The 24352-nt window shown below is 39.3% G+C and overlaps 1 protein-coding gene across 2 annotated transcripts in view; it reads left to right on the plus strand.

Moving 5' to 3' along the window:
- The first annotated feature begins 3890 nt into the window (after positions 1–3890).
- Positions 3891–24352, plus strand: part of LOC109424173 (solute carrier family 35 member F5) — a 56607-nt gene continuing 36145 nt past the window's right edge. Inside the window, exon 1 of one of the 2 annotated variants that reach the window (XM_019699263.3) lies at positions 3891–4178. The gene's annotated coding sequence lies outside the window, so the exon portion shown is untranslated. The other variant, XM_019699266.3, reaches the window with a different exon arrangement.

The following is a 24352-nucleotide window of genomic DNA, read 5'->3' on the forward strand; positions in this document are numbered from 1 at the left end:
TCTTCGTCGAACCATTCGTTCCGTCGATTCCGTTCCACGTACCCGATGGTGCTCCCGGCTGCGTCTTTGATGGCTGCTTTCATTGTACTCCAGCAGTCCTCTAGAAGAGCCTCATCGAGCTCGCCCTCGTCTGCCAACGCGGTCTCGATATTCTGCGCGTATGCTGAGACAACATCCGAACGTTTTATTCGCTCTAGATCGTACCGTGGGCCCATATAGCCGAGGCGGTAAACGCACGGGTGTTCAGCATGACCATGCTGAGGGTGACGGGTTCGATCCCCGGTCGGTCCAGGATCTTTTCGTAAAGGAAATTTCCTTGACTTCCTTGGGCATAGAGTATCTTCGTGCCAGCCACACGATATACGCATGCAAAATAGTCATTGGCAGAGGAAGCTCTCAGTTAATAACAGTGGAAGTGCTCATAGAACACTAAGCTGAGAAGCAGGCTTTGTCCCAATGAGGACGTTACGCCAAGAAGAGAGAGAGAGAGAGAGATCGTACCGTGGTGGTCGCCGGTATCGTACATTGTTGATGACGGAAAGCTTTGGACACAATTTGACCATCACCTTAGAGAACAGACATCTAGGCTAGAACAAATTTTATTCGGAAAGTTGTGTAAGGATTTCAATCTTTACTTGAGTAAGGTTGCAAACCAATACACGATGACAACATTAACGCCACCAAACACCATATTGCCACAGTCAGAGGTGAATTGAAACATTTCAACTGGTGAATTAAATTAGTATGGGAAATTAACCGATTGCAGCGCCACGCTATTGCCACTTGTGTTGAAGATTTCAAATGGTCGTTAAATTCCTTACACAGTTTCAGAATTGCACTTCGATGTCTGTTCTCTGTGCCATCACTAGGTAGTGGTCGGAATCGATGTTGGCGCCACGATAGGTCCTAAAGTCGATAATGTCGGAGTGCTGTCCGTCAATCAGAACGGGGCCGATTTAAGATTCTGTTTGCTGTGGTTATTTCCAGGTGTATACGATAAGGGAGGCTGTTTTGGAAAAAGGTGCTACCACAGAGAACAGACATCCAAGTCCAGTTGCAAAATTGTGTAAGGAATTTAACGGCCATTTGAAATGGGCAACACAAGTGGCAACATCGTGACGCTGCAATCGGTTAAACTCTCATACTAATTTAATTCACCACCACTTGAAATGTTTCAATTCACCACTGACTGTGGCAATATGGTGTTTGGCGGCGTTAGTGTTTTCATCGTGTATTGGTCTGCAACCTTACTCAAGTGAAGATTCAAATCCTTACACAACTTTCTGAATGAAATTTGTTCTAGCCTGGATGTCTGTTCTCTGTGGTGCTACGTATGACCATATTTTGGAGGCGGCGAAACCAATGAGTCTTAAGTGCCTCACACAATGCATACGTTTGCGTGTGCGTGACAGTAGTTTGACACATTTCCCATGGGAAAACTGTCAAAAAAACGCAAACCTCGACGGAACGGACGCTATGTGTTCCAGGCTTTATGCCGTTTTCGTTCGTCTGCTTGTGGGCGCTGAACTTTCCAATCGTCGGTCTAAATTCCTCCTCTTGGCCTACCTGAGCGTTCAAATCTCCTATGATGATCTTCACGTCGTGGCTTGGGCAGCGGTCGTACTCACGTTCGAGCTGCGCGTAAAATGCGTCCTTGTCATCATCAGTGCTTCCGGAGTGTGGGCTGTACACGTTTGTTATGCTGAAGTTGAAGAATCGACCCTTGATACTCAACCTGCACTTTCTTTTTTCGATCGGCCACCAACCGATCACGCGTCTAATGGATATCACCCATCACGATGAAAGCTGTTCCCAGCTCGCGTGTGTTGTAGCAGCTCTGGTAGATGGTATAATTACCTCTAAACGTTCGCACCATGGATCCTGTCCAAGGCTGCAACCATTCATTTGCAAAGATTTACATTCATTTGCTATTATCTCAGTTCAGAAGCATGCTATCGAAAAACAATGTATGGATGAATTTAACCTTGTAGTTTTATCTGAAAGTTTGCCAAGTAACATTGGGGTCGCACACGCATTCCAAAGTCGTGAGCGAGCTGTGAAGGCAACTTTCCACAGCGTGAATGAAATTTACATTCATCGCGTGGAGAGTTGCCTTCACAGCTCGCTCACGAATTTGGTATACGTTTGCGACCCCAATGTTATTCGGCAAATTTTCAGATAAAACTACAAGGTTAAATTCATCCATACATTAATTTTCGATAGCATGCTTCTGAACTGAGATAATAGCAAATGAATGTAAATCTTTGCAAATGAATGGTCGCAACCTTGATCCTGTCCAACACAACTCGATGCCGAGCCCGCGGTCCTTCAGTATATCGGCGAGTATGCGGGTGCTCCCAATGAAGTTGAGAGATCGGCAGTTCCACGTACTGAGTTTTCAATCGCAAGTCCTTTTTGTTCGCTAGGGTTGTTGCTGTTGGTCTCGGTTCGTATTACTCTGTTACTGATTTTCCGTCACAATAGTTTTTTACGGCTGGCTCGTAAGGCCTGGCACAAACCCCCTACTTTCCGGAGGACCACAGTGCATAGTATAGCTAAGAGTCCTTCCCTGGCACTCAGACGTAGATCAGCCGCCCCTAACATGGGGATCAGACGCTGTTGCCACTCCTTCTAGAAAACAGACGCTCAGGTTTGCAGAAGCAAACTACCCTTCCCTGTCAGTCTACGACCAAACTTCCCACCGTGGTTGGTTACCCGATCTTCCCTAAGGTTGCTCGTAGTTTCCGGCTGGTACCCACGGAGGTAAGGATAGGACTTGCTGGGCAGAGACTAGTGGATCACAATTGGATCTGTATTGCGCAGCATACCCCGTCTTAACCGTACTATAAAAAGAAAAAAAAACTTAATAAAGAGAAAAACTTAACTAGAATTAAACAACAATTGCTTGGTACGACATTGGAAATGATTTTAAAAAGCTTCGTTTCTAGCAAAAGCTTGTTCAAAAATCAGATTTGATATAGAAGGACATTAACGGTCAGGTAAGATGCTACTGAACCACCTTAGAAACACACGATTGTTAAAAAAAATGCAAGAAAACCTTACAAACAAATAACACATAAAACGAAAACGGATGATGTTAATTTGCAAAGTTGAATCCTACAACAGGGGATAGACAAAAAGATCGGAAGAGACAAAATTTTTACTTTTCAAAAAATGTTCAACTAGGTGTAACTTTTCGTAAAATGTTTCTCAAAATACATCTCAAATTTCAAATTTTACTGCAAGTTGATGAACTAGCTGCCTATCAATGCAATGGTCCAAATTCTCTGTAAAAGGTGAAAATAAACAACCACGCGGTTCCATGTCTTTTTTGGATTTTATAATTTTGTTTGAGTCAACAATTGTTGCATACTCATTGGCAATTCTTAATCAGACTTAAGCTGTTAGTACACAGTGTCAAATATTTGTCCAAAAAGAAACGAATGCTTAAACATCTTGTTTGACTCGATCAAATTTTTATTAGTGTCAAACTGATGTTGTTTCTTGAGTTCTTTCCTTGTCAAATATTTGGCCCTGTGTACTACTGACCTTATTCACTAATTGCAATAATCATCAATCATGTTATGCCCATCCGCCACGTGCCTGCCTACCTTCGCGCCACACTAGGCTGAAACATTTCAAATTCAAACAGATTCAAACGATTAACATTTCAACGCATGCAAGGCGTCTGCACTTCCTAAAGCAAACATACGACTATCGTTATTTGGTGTTGGTCACAGTGTGCTGCCATCCACACAGTCACATTTCTGTCGCTCCAGCTATACCTTCACCACGCTTCCCATCCAGTGTTGGCAGCTCTCGAAAGCACCGATCCCAAGCTTCAGTCACGCGCGCGCATGAACACTTCATTCGCTGACTTTCTTTTTGCTTATGCTTGGGGCCTATAGGTAGGTAGAGAGGAGATACATCACCTGCTGTCATCTTTATGTCATCCGGCAGAGGCAGAGGCAATTCCGTGTGTGTAGTGTGTATGTTTTGCAGTCTGCTAGCAATTTTTAGTAGCAAGAAATGAAAAAGTTTCTTGTACGCTAATTTTGGACTGTACTTTAGCTCAAGTGTTGAAGATTGTGTTCTGAAAAAATATTAGAAAAGTGTTTTTTGTATCCGCTTTTTCGCTAATTGATTGTGCTTCGAATAGGTGATTTGCTTCAGCGAAGGTGTGTAGATACCTACTTGACAACGATTGGGTGCTGTAATAGCTATCGTCCAATATTGTTATTCCTATAAGAACCGTCTATTTACAATACTTATTGGAGTCAATTAACACGGTTTGAAAATATCATGATGCATCAAAAATGGAATAAGTCCAGAGCAATTTGTGGCCAAAACAATCAACCGATTACAGTCGAGAAGAAACTGGAGAAAAAAATTGGGCTGTGACGTGATTTGCGACGAAGGTTTTATTTGTTGGATACAGTGACAGCACAATGCCCATCTATAAAACTTGATAAGGATATATGATGCTGAGGAGTACACCATATGTAAACATTCAACTGACGCCGTTCGTCTTCATTAAGTTTCAACCAGTATGTAAGTCTTTGTCTGGGTATCGTCACGGCGATCAATCCGAGAGCATTTTGCAGCATGTTAATAGTGCCGACAGTACTTATGCTACAACGTGTAGATATATCTATCTAGTCAGTCTATGGCAGCACTGTGAGGTTCATTTATGATAGCAGATGGATAAGTGTGTTGTGTACGAGAATTTAGAAACTAGGGTGGGTCTTGAAACTCAAATGGATCTGAAAATGTCTCATATAGGTACTCTGGAAAATCTCATACACTTGAAGTCTTCGTCAAATAATGATTTATAAATTGAAAATTCATTGCATAAGTTAACGAGGGCAGTTCACATAAAAAACGTACACCTACAATGACGAACCAGACCTACAGTACTAGACAGAATAAGGTACGCTTTGGCTGATTATCCATTTTTTTCTGTTGGGTCCATTTCCATTGCGACCAATTGTTGATCTATCCATATTAAGGCGAAACTGGAAGCATTTCCTCATATTTTGGATTTTGATTTTTTATTAAATAACGAAGCAATATTTTCAAAATCGGGTTTCGTGCACATGTAGAGTATGAATCAAGGTATCTTCTGATTTTTTGAGGTGGAAAATGTTTGTCGTTTTTGCAAAAAAAAACATTTTTGAACAAAAATTCACAAAAAAAAATCAGAAGATACCATGATTCATACTCTACATGTGCACGAAAACCGATTTTGAAAATATTGCTTAGTTATTTAATAAAAAAATCAAAAACCAAAAAATGAAGAAATGCTTCCAGTTTCGCCTTATGCCCATGTTAAGAGCTCTGAGTCTCAGATTCTAGAGCACAGAATGACGTCAAAATTCAACTGCACGCACTTATAACTTCTTCATTTTTAATGTATAAGGAAATCACAATTCGGCACCAACATTTCAAAAGGGCGTAACTGCATTTTGAAACAAACCACTCTTTCACATCTGTGGGTCATATTTTAAGTTTCCCACGAAATTCACAAACATTACTAGACAGAGAAATTGCTCTTCTTTCCTATACTGGTGGTGATTTGCATGGCGGCATTGAAATACGATCCACAGATGTGAAAGAGGGGTTTGTTTCAAAATGCAGTTACGCCCTTTTGAAATGTTGGTGCCGAATTATGTATGCAAAATTTTGAGTTGAAATAATTCTGAAATGTTTTTTTTGTCTTCATGACCGTGGCTGTTCGCCCTAGGTGAGTTCGCCACGATACGCTTTTTTCTGAAATGTAAATTTTTGGTAAATATACTCTTTTGCAAATATATTTCGGTTGTTGGTTATTTTCCATAACGTTTCGACCTTCTGAACATCAGCCATCATCAATTATTTTTATGAAATCAAGCCCTTACCGCCAAAAAAAAAAACTTTTAACTTTGGTGTTTCTTCTAGGGATGCCAACAAAAATCGCTAAAAAATAAATATTTGGGAATTTAAAAAAAAATCATCGTAAGTTTTCTTCAGAAACTTAAACAAGAATAACCCCACAAAACTGTCTCGAAATTCCTTCACGAATTATTTAAAAAAAATCTATCAGTGATTCATTCGGAAATATTCTTCCGGAATTTCTTTAGTTTTTTACAGGAATTCAGATATTTCACAAGCTATTCCTCCGAAATGTCCGCAAAGATTATTTTAGGAAATCTTGCATAAATTGCTTTAGAAATAATTCCATGAATTTCTCAAGGAACCCTTAAGTGATTCTATCAATAATTCTTCGAGAGACTTCTCCAGAAAGGTATTGAAGGATTCATGAATATCTCTGGAAGTCATTAAAAATCCTCCACGTATTTCCTTTAGAAATTCCTCCAGCAATTTCTTCGGAAAATGTTCTAGAAAGTTTTAGAGAAGTTCTGCCAGGAATAACTCAGCGATTTATTTTGGCACGGTAAAGGCTGGGTATGCTGCGCAATTCAGATCCCATTGTGATCCACTAGCCTCTGCCCAGCAACTCCTATCCCTACCGCCACGCGGTACCGGCCGGAAACTATGAGCAACCTTAGGGAAGATCGGGTAACCAACCCCGGTGGGAGCTTTGGTCGTAGGCTGACAGGGAAGGGGGGGGGGGTTTGCTTCGGCAAACCTGAGCGTCTGTTCTCCAGGAGGAGCGGCTCACAACAGCGTCTGATCCGCATATTAGGGGCGGCTGATCTACGTCCGAGTGCCAGGGAAGGACTCTAAGCTCAACTGTGCACTATGGTCCTCCGGAAAGTAGGGGGTTGGTGTCAGGCCCTACGAGCCAGCCGTAAAAAACCATTGTAACGGAAAATCAGCAACAGAATAATACGAACCGAGACCAACGGCAACGACCCCAGCGAACAAAAAGGACTTGCGATTGGAAACTCGGTACGTGGAACTGCCGATCTCTCAACTTCATTGGGAGCACCCGCATACTCGCCGATCTACTGAAGGACCGCGGGTTCGGCATCGTAGCGCTGCAGGAGGTGTGTTGGACAGGATCCATGGTGCGAACGTTTAGAGGTAATCATTTCATCTACCAGAGCTGCGGAAACACACGCGAGCTGGGAACAGCTTTCATCGTGATGGGTGATATGCAGAGGCGCGTGATCGGTTGGTGGCCGATCGACGAAAGAATGTGCAGGTTGAGGATCAAGGGCCGATTCTTCAACTTCAGCATAATAAACGTGCACATCCCACACTCCGGAAGTACTGATGATGACAAGGACGCATTTTACGCGCAGCTCGAACGTGAGTACGACCGCTGCCCAAGCCACGACGTGAAGATCATCATAGGAGATTTGAACGCTCAGGTAGGCCAGGAGGAGGAATTCAGACCGACGATTGGTAAGTTCAGCGCCCACCAGCAGACGAACGAAAACGGCCTACGACTCATTGATTTCGCCGCCTCCAAAAATATGGCCATACGTAGCACCTAACACCGTAACACAGCCTCCCTTATCGTTACACCTGGAGATCACCACAGCAGACGGAATCTCAAATCGACCACGTTCTGATTGACGGACGGCACTTCTCCGACATTATCGACGTCAGGACCTATCGTGGCGCCAACATCGACTCCGACCACTATCTGGTGATGGTAAACTGCGCCCAAAACTCTCCGTCATCAACAATGTACGGTACCGGCGACCGCCACGGTACAACCTAGAGCGACTGAAACAACCGGATGTCGCCTCAGCATACGCGCAGAATCTCGAGATCGCGTTGCCAGACGAGGGCGAGCTCGATGAGGCCCCTCTAGAGGACTGCTGGAGTACAGTGAAAGCAGCCATCAACAACGCAGCCGAGAGCACCATCGGGTACGTGGAACGGAATCGACGTAACGAACGGTTTTGGAGGAGAAGAACGCAGCGAGGGCGGTAATGCTGCAGCAAGAGACTCGACAGAACGTAGAACGTTACAAACAGAAGCGGAAACAGCAGACCCGCCTCTTTCGGGAGAAAAAGCGCCGCCTGGAAGAAGCGGAGTGTGAAGAAATGCAACTGCTGTGCCGTTCCCAAAAAACACGGAAGTTCTATCAGAAGCTCAACGCATCCCGCAACGGCTTCGTGCCGCGAGCCGAAATATGCAGGGATAAAGACGGAGGCCTCTTGACGGACGGACGTGAGGTGATCGAAAGGTGGAAGCAGCACTTCGATCAGCCCCTTACGGCGTGGAGAACGTAGGCACGGGAGCCCACGGCATTGGAAGGAACGACGACGCCAGTGCAGCGGAGGACGGAAATGAACCAACTCCCACGCTGAGGGAAGTTAAGGATGCCATTCACCAGCTCAAAACCAACAAAGCAGCTGGTAAGGATGGTATCGCAGCTGAACTCATCAAGATGGGCCCAGAAAAGTTGGCCACCTGTCTGCATCGGCTGATAGTCAGGATCTGGGAAACCGAACAGCTACCGGAGGAGTGGAAGGAAGGGGTTATCTGCCCCATTCACAAGAAAGGCGACCATTTGGAATGTGAGAACTTCAGGGCGATCACTATTTTGAATGCTGCCTACAAAGTGCTATCCCAGATCATCTTCCGTCGTCTGTCACCTAAAACAAATGAGTTCGTGGGAAGTTATCAAGCCGGCTTCATTGACGGCCGGTCGACAACGGACCAGATCTTTACCGTACGGCAAATCCTCCAGAAATGCCGTGAATACCAGGTCCCAACGCACCACCTGTTCATCGACTTCAAAGCGGCATACGATAGACTGATTAAAGCAACGATGGACGGTGTGCAAAACTGCGTAAGGGTTTCGGGTGAACTATCCAGTTCATTCGTATCTCGCCGGGGACTGCGACAAGGTGACGGACTCTCATGTCTACTCTTCAACAAAGCGCTGGAAGGTGTGATGCGACGAGCCGGGCTCAACAGCCGGGGAACGATTTTCACAAAATCCGGTCAATTTGTGTGCTTTGCGGACGACATGGACATTATCGCTAGAACATTTGGAACGGTGGCAGAACTGTACACCCGCCTGAAACGCGAAGCAGCAAAGGTCGGACTGGTGGTGAATGCCTCAAAAACAAAGTACATGCTGGTAGGCGGAACCGAAAACGACCGGATCCCTCTGGGTAGTAATGTTACGATCAGGGATTGGCGGCATGCACCGTGCGGTGCGAAAAAAGCGTGTGCTTCACACAATCGCAAGTGCTCGTCTCCCGTTTTGCCGAGAGACAAGAGACGTATGAGTGAGAGCTTTCGTAATTGTGCGAGAGACAATCGCAGCACTAGCTCTACGGCGCAGGGAGTAATGCACGGTGCTTGGACTGCGCTTGTCTCCAAACAGAAAAAATCAATTAATAAATTAGTTGAAGAGTTTGTGTTTTCGTCAAAGTTGTTAAGCTTGTCAAGGGTTGACAAGTGATGGGTCGTTTGATTCGAAATTTTTCCAATCGTGCGTAGTATCAAGCCAAGTGCTAAGCACGGAGACAAGCACCGAGAGAGTGCATACAACAGAGCGTGAGAGCTCCAGCGCGCGGCAAAGTAAGCGAGCAACACACAACCGATTGCGCGTACTCGTCTCCTTCTAGTTTGTTGTGCTGTCTCGTAGCAGAGTGTGCGGCACGCAAAGAGTTTTGAGTCGCACCCTATCCCTGGTTACGATAGACGGGGATACTTTCGAGGTGGTGGAGGAGTTCGTCTACCTCGGATCCTTACTAACGGCTGACAACAACGTGAGCCGAGAAATTCGGAGGCGCATCATCAGCGGAAGTCGGGCCTACTACGGGCTCCAGAAGAAACTGCGGTCGAAAAAGATTCACCCACGCACCAAATGCACCATGTACAAAACGCTGATAAGACCGGTGATCCTCTACGGGCACGAGACATGGACCATGCTCGAGGAGGACCTGCAAGCACTCGGAGTTTTCGAGCGACGCGTGCTAAAAACGATCTTCGGCGGTGTGCAGGAGAACGGTGTGTGGCGGAGAAGAATGAGCCACGAGCTCGCTGCACTTTACGGTGAACCCAGCATCCAGAAGGTGGCCACAGCCGGAAGGATACGTTGGGCAGGGCATGTTGCAAGAATGCCGGACAACAACCCTGCAAAGCTGGTGTTTGCAACGGATCCGGTTGGCACAAGAAGGCGTGGAGCGCAGAGAGCACGATGGGCGGACCAGGTGGAGCATGACTTGGCGAGCATTGAGCGCGACCGAGGATGGAGAGCGGCAGCCACAAACCGAGTATTGTGGCGTACTATTGTTGATTATGTCTTGTCTTAATGATGTTGAACAAATAAATGTATGTAATGTATGTATGTATGTAATTCGGCGATTTCTCTAAGAAATCTTTCATGAATTCTTTCATTGGATCCTCGAGAAAAACCTGCCAATAGTTCGTTTAAAAATTCCTTCCACAGATTTGTTTTGAAAGTTCTCAAAAACACTTACCATGGATTACTTTAGAATTCTAAAAGCTTTTATGGGTTTTCCTACCCTACATATTTTTTTCTGGATTCCATACGAAAATTCTTTCAAGAAATCATCTACCGATTCCTTCAGAAATACCGTCAAGGCGCCATTCACCGTGTGCCTTCGAATATTTTTTCATTATTTCCATATAATGATTGAATGATATGACAATTTCCCTTCCATTTCACCAATACAACACTAATGTATTGTTACCATGTCAAAACGCTCAATAGGAACATTTAAAAGTATCATTTTGACACTAAAGTGTGTTTACGTGAAGCGGGTTTCTGCTCGTTCACTGCATTCATAGTGAATAAACGAAAACTGCGCTAAGGTGATTTAAGCGATAAACTAAATATAGTAACATTTTCATTCCACCAAGGTATGTATTTTGCATTACCGAAGTAAGTTTAGCAAGAAAGTACGATTGCTCGTACTTTTTAATTGAAACAAAAAGGCACGGTAAATGGGTACCCTAAAAAAACATGGTCTCCATTCACCGTGCCCTATATTGTCCCATATATCTAGAAAAAAATTGAAAATTTGAACATTCATTTTTATAATAAAATCTTGCAAGTTATTACTTGAAATGAACTTAAACGAAGAAAATTCCCTTGGCTGGGTTGTTTTGATCATTTTTAAACAAAGTAGAATAAAATTTCTCATACACGGTGAATGGTGACCTACCACGGAATTAGGCGACCCTACTAGTCTTTACTAATTGTACTATATCACCAAATTTTGTGAAATTTTTTCTACTTCTGTGGATATTGCTTTAATTTTATCCTATAATGAAGGCAATTAAAAGCGGCACCAACAATGTTTATAAGACTGGTGTCAAATGACAGCCCTTATTTGCCCCGAATCCTCTTAAATCCACGGTGAATGGTGCCTTGACGGTAATACCATAGATTCTTTAGGAAAACCAAAAGTTTTTTTCCAGAAATTTCTCCAAAGATTTCTTAACCTTTCTTTAGTTTCTAAAAAAAAGTTAGTTTTGACCCCAAACTTTGTTCGATTTTGGATGACTTTGGTTATAACAAAAGGGGCACATGTCTGGTTTTGAAAACCACCGGAGAAATCCGAATTCGGTCACTGTGGCCACCGGGAACCTGCTTCAACTGAAAAATGCCGCATTAGAAACCCTCACTTTGGCAAGCTAAAACTTTGCAACCAAACAAGTAGTCAGGACCGTTCAAGTATCGTTGGAAAGGTATACACGTGCACTTTGATTGAAGATATTAATGCTCACTAATTATTGAGAACCAGTTCCGGAAATCATGGTATATTTTGTATTGAATTGCTGCAATTAACATATTTTAAATTTTTCCCAAATCATTCTATCCTTGTTTGATAGTTTAAGAGAATCGAAAACACTCTAAAATTATTTTCCTTAAAATTACACGGAAAATAAAATTTCCTTTGAAAAAAATTAAAATAAATGTATTTCAACAATAATCATAAAATCTCAAAAGGTTTTCATCTAAAAAAATCCGTACCCCAAATAGGCTTCCAGGAAGAATATAAAACTGTGGGGATGTTCAAAAATTAAAATTAGAAAAATCAAAAACTGAAATTCATGAAATCAAGAATTAAAAAGAATCACCTTCCAAAACATGTTTAAATCGATTTTAGATGACGAAAAATGATATTTAGATCAAAATTAAAAATTTGGGTATTAGAGGGTTAAGGCTATGGATCGCCAATCCGGAGACGGCGGGTTCGATTTTCGTTCCGGTCGGGAAAATTTTCTCGACTCTCTGGGCATAGTGTATCATTGTTCTTGCCTCACAATATCATGCAATGGCAGGCAAAGAAAGCCCTTGAATGAATAACAGTGGAAGTGCTCAAAGAACACAGTTGAAGCGAGGTAGGCCAAGCCTCAGTGGGGACGTAGAGCCAAAAAGAAGAAGAAGAAGAATGATTCCGAAGAAGAAGAAGAAGACGATTTAATGAATTCCTTCCTAAGTTTTTCCATAGATTCGCACATGCCAAACGATGTAAACCTTCCAACCTACATGTCTCACCGAAAATCATCAACAATCATTATATATGATTCGAAAGTGACATAAACTCCACAAAAAGAAAAAAAACTACATCCATAGAGTTTTAAAAAAATTCTTGTTCAGTACCAAATTTTAAACCCCCTTATTTTGAATCTACCTGAAGAAGCCCCAAACCAAGGGTCGAAACGTCGGATGAAGTAGTATGACCCCTCTAATAATTTATCCTGATCGAAAAGTCAACCAAAGCGGCATAGTCCTTATTTGTTTATCTAGAAATTACTCCAGGAATTTGGTCTTAAATTCTGGGAAATTCTTCCCAGGTTTTCTCCAAGGATTCTTTGAAAAATTCCGTCAGTGATTCTTGCCGAAAGTCTTACTAGGATTCTTTTTGCAGAGATTGCTCCTGTGGTTTCATCGGAATTTCTCCTGGAATGTCCTTAGAGACCCCTGTAGGAAGTGATCAGATATTCCTCGGGAATTTTTCATAAGTTCTTCCAGAAATTGCACGAACATTAACAAGACATTCCAAGGGAATAAATGACTGAGATATTTCTGGAAGGATCCCTGAAAAAACTCTGTATAGAAATTTCGGAAGGAATCTCTTAAAAATGTTTGCAAAAGTACTCGTGGAACTCTTAAAGAAATTCCTAAAAAAATTCTGATGGATTTCTGGAGGATTTTCTAAAAGAATTCTTTGAATTACTCCCAGAGATTTATCTGAAGGAATTCCCAAAAAAGTTATTTACACAATATCTGGAGGGTTTTGTATACAAAAATCCTTAACGACAATCTGGAAAAAAATCTTCAAAAAATCCTGCAGAAACAAAAAAAAAAAACCTGGAAGAATTCTTTTGAAAACCTTTAAAGAAATAAACAAAAAGTTTTTTTGAAGGAATCTCTAAAATAATACATGGAAGAACTAGAGAACCCTTTATAGAAAAAAAATTGGAAAATTCTCTGGAAAATACTAAGGAATAAATTCTGAAGTAACTTAAGCAGAAATTGTTGAGATAATATTAAAAAAAATCTGAAATAATTCCTGAAGTAATAAATCAATCGATGCATGGAGAAATACCCAAAAGAATAATAAGAGAAACCCTTTAAGAAACTTCCAGATGAGTTTCTTGAGAATTGTCTAGGGGCATTTCCAAACAAAGATGAAATTTTTGAGATTTTTTTCAGAAGCTCGTGAAGAAGTCACAGAGAAAATTTCTGGGGGAGTTTTAGAAAAAAAAACCTGATGGAATCTTCAATGAAATGCATGGACAGTGTCTCCAGTTAGCCTAGCGATTAAGGCTATGGATGGCCAATCCGGAGACGGCGGGTTCGATTCCCGTTCCGGTCGGAAAAGTTTCTCGACTCCCTGGACATAGTGTATCATCGTACTTTCCTTACAATATACAAATTCATGCAATGGCAGGCAAAAAAAGCCCTTCAATTAATAACTGTAGAAGTGCTCAAAGAACACTAAGTTGAAGAGAGACAGGCAAAGTCCCAGTGGGGACGCAGACCCATGAAGAAGAATAAGAAGAAAAAGCATGGGCATTTTGAAGGGATACCAAGAGGAGTCTTTAGAAAAAATCTTGCTGGAATCATTACAATAAATCCTGCGAGAATCTTCTTTTTGTAAGCATTCCAGAAATGTTTGGATAAATCCAGAAAGATTCCCAAAGGAATTTCTGGCGGTGTTCCTGGATGTAACTTTGAAGACTTTTCTGGAAGTTTTAAAAGTCTTCTAGCCAAACTTTTAAAAAGAATGTCAATTCCATGATAGTTACATCACCAAATCGTGAACTAATTGCATAAAGTGGTTTTCCGGAATATATATATTTTTTAATTTGGCGCAATAGTGAAGTCATATCTGTAGTGGCGTTGAAATTCGGAAAACTCCACCACTCACCTACGGTGATCCTAATTTTGAGATTACAATTCCATACATGCAAATTTCATCTTTTATTGAAAAGTACAGCTCAGCTCATTTGAAGATGAATATCTTATTACGTGTAAATGATTCAAAATATTATCACAGACAAACAGACGTATCACTTGGAACAAATTGTGATAAAAATCATCGTCACGAAAACATAATCGCCCAATGCTAACCAGGCTGTGTTACGCAAACCACTCAGTAGGTGGCAGTAGTGAGCAAATGTCAAACAGGAGCAAACACGATGCGAGCGCCGTGACCGAGTGATTTGCGAACAACAAAATATTTGAACTAACCGTTGAAAAGGATAACGATGAGAAGTGAGTAGAGTGAGACGTCTGTTTGTCTGTGATATTATTCTTTGCAATTTGATAAAACTTACTTTATGTTTTGAAACCACCCTGATGATCCCGCTTCTCCGTTACGAAGCAGCATAGCCGTTTCTTATTCCATCATCGTACCAACAACATTGCTTTGTCCACCACGATGTACAAACACTATATGTACATACCCAATGCTTTGTGCTCCCCAGTTCATCGCGGAGAGAACCCATTTTTGGCTCCAACAAATAATCATTCTGCCATAAAAATATCCTGACGGCTACGGCGGTGGCGGCGGCGGGCCTACCTCATTGTCAGCCCAAGCAACATCAACAACAACAACGCTTTATTTGATTTTCTTTTTCGCAGAAGCATGGACAATGATGGGGCTGGTCACAAATTACGTACAAGGGGTCTTCACATATTTTTAATTTCCAACACATTTTGGATCTATCGTCCAATGGAGGAATGGATCCGAAATGTTTGGTAATGATGTAACGTAGTTTATGAACTCTTGTTTGGCTAATGGGAAGATGGTACGAAATGGGCATTGTGAATATTTCAGCTTAACTTAGGATGACTGTACAATATAAAGGGTACATGTCAATGGGCTGTTGGGCTTGTGGAAAATGTTTGTTAGTTTTTCTGCACGTCTTTTCTTACATCGGATCGCTGTTTTTTTATCGCGTTTATGTTCAATAAACTTAACCCTCTAATACCCAAATTTTGGATTTTGATCTAAATATCATTTTTTGTCATCTAAGATCGATTTAAACATGTTTTGGAAGATGATTCTTTTCAATTCTCAATTTCGTGAATTTCAGTTTAAGAATTTTCTAATTTTTTTTAGTTTTATATTTTTCTTGGAAGCCTATTTAAGGTACGGATTTTTTGAGATGAAAACATTTTGAGATTTTGTGATTGTTGTTGAAATATTTTTATTTTTATTTCTTTTCATAGAAAATTTTATTTTCGTGTAATTTTAAGGAAAATAATTTAAGAGTGTATTCGATTCCCTTAAACTATAAAACAAGGATAAAATGATTTGGGAAAAAATTAAAATATGTAAATTGCAGTGATTAAATGCAAAATAAACAATGACTTCTAGAAGGTGACTTAAACATCAATTTTTCAATGATTTAAAAAAATGTAAATACGATTTAAAATACACCAAAAACCATTTTGAGATATACAAAACAATCCTAAATATCAGCCAAAAATATAGAAATTTCGATTTTCCACGAAACAAAAATTACAAAAATGCTCAAACTATACCCCGTCTATGAGAGGGTTAAAACGACTGCAAGGAATTACATACAATGTATCAAACAATTGTTTGTAGGGGTATTAGGGGCATAATGGACACCCTAAGCAAATGAGTACGTTAGGCCTGTATAACAGAGTAAAACCTAACTTATTATTAGTTGTCTTACAACTTCAACTTGTTTCCTACATCTTTCAATCATTTACAGCAGGTATAATGTCGTTATTGTGAAGAAATAATGAATTGAAAACCGTGTGTTTTTCAGGGCTGTCAAGAAAGGTACGGGGCGAAATGGACACCCATCGGGGCATAATGGACACCCCTGCATGTTTTATGCTGTATCTTTGATAATATCCACCAGTTAAGTAATTTGCCTACGGAGATCAATACCACAGATATAATACTCCATCTTAGACGAGTTTACATAACATTAAAGTTAATTAAATAAACTTTAAGCTAAAATAATCGGATTTATTTTTTCCAAACTCTCTAAAACGCCTAACAGTATGCAATGCGCGTACATCCATTCGTAATTGCCAGTGTTCATTTCGCCCCGAACCGACTACAACATTAAAATTGCTATTTTAAGTAAATTCTGATCAAAAATAAAATACTTTATCCATTGCTAAATCTTCGTATACATGTAGATAAGCTGGCAATTCACTTGTTTGTATGGTGGACACACTCAAACACTCGTAATACCTTATTTGCTACTGCTTCGAAATTATAAGAATTTTACCATATGAAAAACATATTTCAATTTCAATGATATTTTGGTTATTTTGGAGCAATATAAATGGTACTTTTGAAAAAAAGAACCATGACTTAATCCTTCGCACTTATGCATTAAAAGTTTTACATAAAAGTCAACGGTTTCGGCAAAAACAGGGGTGTCCCTTTCGCCCCGGGTGTCCATTATGCTCCTAATCCCCCTACAGTATTTTTTTTCGTCAAAATAATTTTTCATTCAAATGTTCATAACTTTTTTATACTTCAATAAAAAATGCTGTGTTACTATTGTAACGAACACTCTAGCGGAGATCGAGATCAAAACAAAAATGATTCTCCGAACGATCATTCGTTACAGGTAGTCTAGGTCTGAACCGCATGCTGATCGGTCGCCTTTGGTTGGCTCTGTGTAAAGAAGATTCAATTTTCCTTGCATCACCCGTAAACCTTTATCAATATACATCATCATGTTACAACGTAGGGGCTCAACCGGGATCAATCCCACAGCCGTTTCAACTTCTACAACTTTTGATTTGGAAGAACGTTTGCGTCGATTGGAAAGTACCATACATAAATTAGAAAATATCACCACTTCTATATTCAACATCGATTTGCTCGCCGATAAAAGTGAGTGTGTGCAAGAAGCGCGTGCCGTACCTTCAACTGCCAGTACAACAGAAAAACAATCAACTCAACCCAATATGAGGAATAATAGGAATACGGAGATGTGCGATACCACTTCACAGCAGTTCCAGAGTACCCGTATTAGTAGACCCTGGTTTTATGGTAAAGTGGATCATTTTACTGCCACAGAATTCATACACCGATTTGAAAACTACGCACACATGCAAGTTAAACAACCATCGGATAAGTGGCTTGTGAATTCTGTTTTGGACTGTTTGAGTGGTGACCCGAAATTGTGGTATCGGGCGTTTTCATATAAGTTTGCTTCGTGGGATACCTTCAAGTCGCTCTTCATCAAACGCTTTTGGGGAAACGGAGCACAACGATGTTTCATGGAACATCTACAGCGGGGATCATATCAGCAAACTAGGAAAACGTCGAAAATGAGTGCTTACTTTGCCAGGACAGTGAATCAAGCTAGATATCTATCAATTTCACCTGCAGAAGAGAAATTACTTTTTATGATCAAATTTCATTTTCCTTTGCGACTCCAAACACAACTTTCGTTGTTCACAGAACTCGAACAAGCTTAGGGGAATTGTGGGTAAAATGAACAAGGGGGGTAAAATGAACAGGGTGATGTTTTACAGCAATTAGCGTATTTCTGCATGTTCCAACGATTGGATTCTGTGTGGTAGCGTAAATCATCATACTTCTGCAGATTTTGAACTTTGAAATTAAATAAACCACTTGATTATAACGAGAAGTTCAAAAACCACGTGAAAAATATGCTCTGATGTAAAATTGAACTTATCTGAAATAAGGTCCATTCGTATATTTTTCGCAGATTATGACATATGTAATGTCATATTCCAAAAATGTACTCCCAAAAGACAATATTCAGTTGAAAAAAAAATAATTAGGTCATGCTTTCAATACAATTTTAGGAACAATTTTAAAACCAGCACGACTTGGGGGTAAAATGATCAGCTGGTTCAAACTGTATCCATTTTTTTTTTTTTATAAAATTTTGTGCAATATCGGTATATTGAAATCTAGAATACATATTATGACCCAACTAGAGCAAAAAGTTAAGAAAAAATATTTTACACTTATAAAATAAGATTTGTATTCTAAAAACCGCTTATTTTAGTACATTTTTTTACAAATAATGATTCCAACACATTCCAAATTTTATATCAAAAGTTTTAAAAGTGTAGCATATAAAGTTTACATTGAATTTGTTGACCTGTACTTGAATATACCGAAATTAAACATTTAAGCTAGTTTTTGAAGACATGTTCATTTTACCCCCCTCGATTCTTCATTTTACCCACACTATTTTTCATGACTCTGTTTTCTTGCATTTTTTGCAATCGAAAATAATGTGAGAAAATTGTATTTTTTATCAATATTTTCTTCCAGAACTCTTAGAATATATTACCATCTACGATGTAACAGGGTAAAAAAGAAAGATTTTGTCATATTTCTATTGGAAAAGACGACAAACGCTTAGGGTGTTCATTTTACCCCCAATTCCCCTATACGTTTCTAAAAGAAGAGGACTTATCAATGAATTCGATTTCCAATAAAGCAGGACACCGTGAAACTGCTTCATACTGTGCGACAACTGAGATGAATCATCGTTCTGGCGGGGGGGAGATGTAACGAACACTCTAGCGGAGATCGAGATCAAAACAAAAATGATTCTCCGAACGATCATTCGTTACAAGTAGTCTAGGTCTGAACCGCATGCTGATCGGTCGCCTTTGGTTGGCTCTGTGTTAAGAAGATTCAATTTTCCTTGCATCACCCGAAAACCTTTATCAATATACATCATCATGTTACACTATATATTAAAACTCTATTGTTAAAATGTTGAGCGAAATCGGGAAAGTTTTCTGAAAGTTATAGAATTTTTAGTGAAGCTTGGCGGTTTTTTGAACAAAATTTAAATACTCTATATCTTAGAGAATATTGGATAAAATATTCTCAAACGTTTTGAAGGGACCAATAACGAATGAACTTTGAATATACAAACATTTAATATACAACTATTTACCCATGGTGGGCCAGAGGGCCGAATTGAAAGACTTCCATCCTAGGCGATTGCCAGCCATCGCATCGCCTTGACCTGTGGCCAGGTCAAATTTCTGTCGACTTGCTTGACTTCGTTGTTGAGGCTGCGCCGCCATGAGTCTGTGCTGCACACTCAGATTCAATCTCGTTGTTCGGTAATTATTGCTGAAAAAAATCGGTAATGCGAAAAAACAACCGTAATTCGGTAATTATGAGTCATTTTACAGGAGTTCGGTAATATTATTACCGATTAGTTTGTAATTTGATACTTTGACAGCATTATATGTCAAATAATTTACAGTACGTACAGTAAAATCGAACAATTACCGTATACTGTAAGAAACACTACCGAAGTGTTTGTAATTCTCATCTTACTTTACCGAAGCTCCTTAAAACTCCCAGCAGCATTTCGAAATGTCAAACTGGTAGAAGTTAAAATTTTCATTTCGGTCTTTAGCATTAGTTTTCTGAAAAAGTCTAAGTAAAAAGATCTCGTCAGTGAAATTTGCGATTATTCTAAGCGGAGCATTGGATTTGCTGACATCTGAGTGAGTGTTATCATTTATGCATTTCATCTGCCTTCTTTCAATTAAATTATCAACATGTCGTTGCAGCTGCTCCATAGGTGTTTGCACGGTAAAGCGGGATAAAAATTTGCTGCAAGTTCCTGATCCAAATCGAATCCGGCACATAATTTAGTAAGAGCAGACGAAATTTGGTTATGAATGTCTCACAAATTTGGTGAATAAAAACATTTAAACCCTCTATCCTGCATCTATTATTTTTGCAAGTACCGAAAAACTGTAAAATATCCAAAAGAAAACATAGAGTTACTGAAATCCTACGGTAATTCTGCAACGAACATTACCGGAGAAATTCGGTAGTTTTTGACAGCATTAGAAAATTTCATTTACCGTATGTTCGGTACCCGTTTTGATTACCGAACGGTTTACCGAACGTTCAGCTGTTGAGAATTCGATAAAAAATTACCGAATACTGTAAAAAAAATCTAAGTGTGTGTGATGTCCTGCTGGATTCCAATCTAACGCTGCTTGCAGATTTCGTTTCCGTCCCTGCGTAGAGTGTGGCCGACCCACCTCCGCTTTCGCTCTCGAATTACTGTCGCTAGCGGCTTTTGATGACACCGACGATGGAGCTCCACGTTGGAGATCCAGCTGTGAGGCCACTGCACGAATTATATCCCGCAGACATCCATTGATGAAGAACTCCAGCCGTTGCGTTTTCTTCACTGATACACACTATGTTTCACTGGCGTATGGCAGCACAGATTTCACGTTCGAATTGAAAATTCAGATTTTGGTGCGTCGACTAAGGGTTCATTCACAAATATCATAATGCCAAAATTGACCAGTTTTGACACCCACCCACCCCTTCGTAACACTGTTTGTATGAGAAGAAAAATTATTTGTTCGAGCTGTAACACCATGAAGGACACCCACCCACCCCCTCCAGCGTTATGACATTTGTGAACAAGCCCTAACCTGATTGTTTTTCCATACATTTCTTAAACTCGCAAAAGCAGCCCCCTAGCCGGGGCCCGTGGCGTAGTGGCTACATGTTCACTTCATAAGTGGATGGTCATGGGTTCGATTCCAGCCCCGGAACTTCGTCAGTTGCTCTTCTTCTCGAGAGCGGCTGGAACTTAACCTTCTTCTGAGCTTCACAGCTCAAATGGACCCGGATAATTGGATATCGGCGAAACGGCAACTCATAATGGACCTCCAATCGGACTGGAAAAGGAACAAGAGCCACACATCAACATCCTCGTGTTCATCATTCTACTATGGACAGGGCACAATGGTCGGAAAAAAATAAAGTTCGGCCAAAACTCTTTTTAGGTGTTTAATCGAAGTTATAGGTTGTCTAGATATGTTATATCGTATTTTTAAGGTTTCAAAAGGGGTATTTAAAAATTACGTAACTTCAATAATTTTATAAACTCTATAAGTCAGTGAACCTTACATTTTTTGCGTTTTTTGTTAGAAATTCAATTTGAATTCAAATATATGATTAACTTTCGATCAAATTGAATTACGTTTGTTCAAAACGTATAAAAATGTGGGAAAAATGATTTTAATTCAATCAAAAATGGGAAAATAACATAAAATATATGAAAAACATGACTTTTTTTTAAATAGCTCTAATTCGAAAACCTGCAAATTTCTGCAAAATATTTAAACGTTTGTATGCAGTCCTAAGTATAATGTTTAAGATGTACTATTCGAAATTGCGGCGACACGTGACGACACGAATTATTTTTAACTTTAAAATTACCAAAATTCCTTGGGTATAATATATGAAAATTTGAATAGTTTTGCAACATATTAATTTTGTGTCATACGTGCATTCAAACTATCCAATACCAAGCTTTCATATGCTGGATAACATAAAACAAATATTCCTTTCTCAAAATATTAATATTTAACATTTTTCGAATGGTTCATTTTTCAATTTTGTGACTTACGTCACTTTGGCAGTGAAAATGTCATTGAAATTCAAAAGCTGGTATACTTTTAATCAAGGATCATAAAAGTGCAATACATTAACTTTGTAATAAGGTTAAATAAAGCTTAAAAATATCAAATGCGTTTTTTGGGAGTTTTGGCCGCACCTTTGTATGGAGCCCGACCAATGTGCAGGGTAGAAAAGTGACAGCAGCGCATATGCACCAACTCGATATGGTAGAATTTTAATAGAAAACATTTAGGCGCTGTATAAAGTGTAAGTACAGCTGTCAACTGGAATCGCTAGGAATGAGCTAGGAGAGCAATATACAACCCTTACAGTTATTTTTTCCACTGCAAAAAATATCTGCTTATGTAGTTGACGATGCTTATACATATAATTTACCATATTTTTCACATATGTATAATCTGCCAAACGTTTTCTACTAATAAAAGTTCATTAATTGAAGAAAAAATGCATAGGACCTGCTCTGCAAAGGTAGTTTAGTCGGTCCTGTATAAAAATGTTACCTTACTGCCGTAGCCGATAGTAGTTTTCCGGATTACAATCAGTGAAATACACGGAATTATATGAGGAACTATTGAAACGTTTTTATTCGCGTGGTTAACATGGCGTATAGTTTTAAGAAGTTAAAAACACTTGACACACTAATTGATGAACATATGATAAATTTCCAAATAAGGCTGACACAAATTTCGCCTTTCTCTTATGTCAACTCCGCCCCCATCCCCATTGGAAAATTTTGGTCAGAATTTGACATTTTGAGGGGGGGACACAAATAAATTATTCAAGAAATTTAAAAATTTTCAAGTGAAATAAGAGTCGCCGAGAAAAGTTCCTAATAAATCCGATGAGTTTGATGATTTTGCCTAATTGTTTGGATAATTTTTCATCATAAACATTCATTATATATCATTCTCCCCCTCCTTGACAAGTCAGCGAAGGAGAAATTTAAAATTGTTCCGGCCCAATGCTCTGAACATGTGCAGATTTTTCATATTTTTGTAGTGAATATAAAACCTCAAACGAAGCTGCATATGAAAGCTTTAGATATAAGCTATATTACAGAATAATGAAAACGTTTCATTGAGTTTATATTGAGAAAAAAATATAAAATCAATAATATAAACATTTGTTCAAAAATATTATAATCTTTACTAAAAGCTCTATAACTTTTTGAACTTTTGTTTGATTTTTCTCAAATTTTCAGCAAATAATCTTCAATATATAGGTAACTCGGGAGGATTACATTTTCAGCAGATTTGATTCACCTATAAAAAAGTTGTAAGCATTAAAATAAAACAAAAATATGACGAAAAATTTGCTGTACGGACAATTATTTGATAGCCTGAACATCTTGATAGCCTGTATCGGATTTGATCCCCTGTTTTTTTTAGATAACTTTGTTTTCTTTGCCGTGAATGGTTTTTGTCGGCTAAATTGCCTGAATCTAAGGTCGCATAATTTAGTTTGACAGGGGAAAGCTTTAGGGCAATTCAGGGCAATATCCCATGACGTTGAGAAGCGTAAAGTTCTTGACATGAATTACCTCTGTCAAGGAAATTTAACTTTGATAGGGTCTGTCATCATTTATATAACTTACAGTGTTTGCCGTTTTTGTAATCATTTCTCTTAAAGGTAGTTCATCAAAAACTGTTAAGAGAATTCAAAATAATAAAAAAAAATATTTAGAAAGTTTAGAAGACTACTTCGGTTGATGACTCTTACGAAATTTCAAGAAACTGATTAGAAAATTACATATTCAAATCTGTCAAGTACATTCAAAAAATCCTTCACGACTCCTGTTCAGATGAAAAATAAAACTTTTAGATTATTATAGATTTCAATCTCAAATTGGTGTAGGATTTTTGCCTGAAATTCTACCAAGAACTGTTTTAGGAAATCTACTACAATGTTCTTTGAAGTTATTTTTCATGAAGTTTCGCTTGAAGTTCTTCTGAGTATTCTGTCCGGAAAATACTGCTATAGGAGTTCTGTCAGAGTTTCTACATTTTTCATTCCAAGTTTTTTTTTCCGAAATTTGTCTAAGGTATCTAACAGTGAACATTTATTTCCTTAGCAATTGAACTGTTGAATTGAATGTGCTGTATGCACAGATAGAATTTATCTTAAGGCTGACCTGAAAGAATTTCCGAAAAGATGTTCGAGTATTCTCCACAGATTCCGGTTATTTTGCCTTTATACAATTATGAGATTCCTTCATGAATTTCTCAAGATTCACTATAAAACGGCAGTTTTCGGTCAGAAGTTCCATTCGAAAATGCAAAAACATATTTTCGGCTACTGAAAACATATTGCTTTAAAGAAATTTCCCTATATAAAATGGAGCCATGAATTGTTATTTTTGTCGTCCCTTCAATATTTTGGAATTTTTGGAAAGGGATCAGGGAGGGTACTGAAATAATAGAAATTATTTTTTTAATAGCTTTTAATAAAAATAAAACCAATAGTGGAACATCCTACGGTTACACACTGAA

Source organism: Aedes albopictus, chromosome 2, assembly GCF_035046485.1.
Source record: "Aedes albopictus strain Foshan chromosome 2, AalbF5, whole genome shotgun sequence".
NCBI lineage: Eukaryota > Metazoa > Arthropoda > Insecta > Diptera > Culicidae > Aedes > Aedes albopictus.